Source organism: Myotis davidii, unplaced genomic scaffold (assembly GCF_000327345.1).
Source record: "Myotis davidii unplaced genomic scaffold, ASM32734v1 scaffold93, whole genome shotgun sequence".
Lineage (NCBI taxonomy): Eukaryota > Metazoa > Chordata > Mammalia > Chiroptera > Vespertilionidae > Myotis > Myotis davidii.
In genome coordinates this window covers 11836509-11839181 of record NW_006292095.1, presented here as the reverse complement: position 1 = coordinate 11839181, position 2673 = coordinate 11836509, and positions in this window count along the sequence as shown.

Genomic DNA, 2673 nt, shown 5'->3' with positions numbered 1-2673 from the left:
CCCTCTAGGGCCCAGTGGTTCAGCCTTCCCAATTACCTGAGGAGGGCACTCTTGGTGTACCCCCTTGTGGTCTTTGTGCACAGTCTTGTTATAGTTAAGCCTTGATTGTTGTAGGTATCACTGAGAGGAATTGACCTCCAGGCCAATTGGCTGGAGAATCAGCTGTGTCTGCAGTGGTAGAGACACCCCTCTGGGGCAAGACTTGCTTCAATGGTGCTCACTGAGTCTGACCTCTGAGTGTGTCCTTTATGGTTCCACGAAGCTGCAAACTGGATGGTCCCACTCTGACCTCTGGGTTTCCTGGCTCTTGGATCTCTAGGGAGGTGCTAATCTAGCCTTTGCCTGAGGCTATCCAGCAAAAGCCTCCCTGCAAGGCTTGGGCAGGGTGGGTCCCACAGGATCAACAGGGCGGGGCTAGCAGTTATGGTGTCTCTGCTTCTCAGTATCCAGGAAATCCCTGGCAGCCCCTCCGAGACAAAGCTGCCCTCGAGTTTCGACCACTGCCAGACAGTCCGGCTTCTCCCATATGAGTCTGGGTCCCTAGAGACTCGCCCAGAACTGGAGCTCAGAGCCTGAGACTCCCTCCCAATTGAAAACGACGACTGTACCCTCAGCCGCCAGCCCGCTCCGCATGCATCTCCGCACTTTAGTATTTTACTTCCGCACTGCGCCTCCTCTGAGTCTCGGTATGCTTTTCTCTTTCCTTCTAGTTGTAGAATTTCCACTCAGCCAGCCTTCCTGTGGTTCTGGATGATGTCCGTTCCGTCTTTTAGTTGTATTTTTGAAGTAGTTGTTCGAGGCAGCAAACTCCGGTGTTTACCTATGCCACCATCTTGGTTTCTCCCCTGGAGTATATTTTTAAAGTCAGAGATCATCTATTAGATTTGAAAAGAAGTTAGCCAATCTGTGAGAATGCTTTTTGAGGAGATGCATATATGCAAAGAACAATTTGAAAGTGGGTATTTGGAAACATGTCCAGGTTTATGTGATTTTGTTTTTACCTGAAGAAATCCGTGTGTCACCTATAAAATTGTTCATATTCGTACACTTAAAAAAACTATCAAATATCTGTTGAAAAATCTTCTGAAAAGCTTTAGTGTACTCTGAACCTATGGTTAAAAGTACAAAAATGAAACACCTTGTGATTAGTTAGGAAGAGCCAATGATTGACATCAGAGATGATGAAATTTAGCAGCAGAATTCAAACAAAAACCTTTGCATAATCAGTGGAGTAGAATGAAAATGAGCATCTAAAGGGGCACTTCTTTCACCTGGTTCTATGCATCTTTGAAGGGAACTTTTTCAGCTGCAATAAGCAATAAAGGTAAGTATCAAAGAGAGGAAAAAAGAGAGGGAGTGAGAGACGGAACTGAACCCATAATCTGAATTAGAATCTCTGTATCACAAGTATTAAACCAATAAATTATAAAATAATCAAGTATAAAAAAATAAAGTAATTAAGTATATTTAATCATACCATTCTCACTAAAAATATAATTAATTAAGTTTCCATAGTGAGGGCAAAGTTTTGTTAACTTATTAATAAACTGCCTTGGAATATGTATACATATTTTGAGGAATAAATATGATCTTTATCTCAAAAGTTTTTAAATAATGGAGGTATGCAAGGAGCTCCTCAAGGTAGGTCTAGAGTGGTCAGATATGGATGCCAGAGGTAGGGGATGTCATAAGAAGTGTCTGGGATGTGGTATTTTAAGGTGATAGAACTGAGATATCAAGATTCTGAAGTCTTTGGAATCATTTTCAAGGACTGAGCATAAAAATCCCAACCATCAGGAATCAGGAATAGAGAAAGATTCCATGAATTGTGTAAAAGTCTGCATGTGCGCGTGAGGAGTGTATATAAGCAATATGCTAGAAATCAAGATGTTAAGAAACATTTCTAGTCATAAACGCTTTGAAAATAAACATGCACTGTTAGGTATTACAGCCTCTATGACTCTTTGCAAAATAATGAACAGCACTGGATGATGTCACCTTGACTGCTGTATTATTAGTCAGCTTGGGCTGCCGAAACAAAGGACCACAAACCAGGCAGCTTCAACAACAGAAATTTACTTTCTTGCGGTTCTAGTAACTAGAAGTTTGAGATCAAGGTATTAACAGGGTTGGTTCTTTTCAAGGACTATGTGGTGTTAAAAAACAATTCAACTTAATAAATTGTAAAGATCTTATTAGCTTTCTTCAGTGATTCATGAATCAGACAGCATCCCATTAGCAGACAGAAAGCAGCTTTACAAATGGACTTTTGTAAGCAGAGGGAGCAGGAACAGGGAAGTGATACACCCCCCCCACCCCCCATCCAAAAAAAAAGCAGGTTGATTATTGCAAGGTTACTTTCCTCTGAGTGATGGATGGTAAGGTTCTATCAGGAAGATTACCTAGTAGTGCTGATCAGGTGATTCCCAATGGATTGGTTTAAGATTTCATTTCTGGGACAGCCAAAACTCTTATTAAGTTGTCTTGGTTTGGTGACATGGGGCTTAGCATAAGCAACTCCATTTTGGGCCTGTTGACTTGTTTTGAACAGAGAGAAGGATCTATTCCATGTTTCTCTCTTAGCTTCTGATGGTTTGCTGGCAATCTTTGGTCTTCCTTGGAGATGGCTGTCTTCTCCCCGTGTCTGCACACCATTTTCCCTCTCCCCCTGTC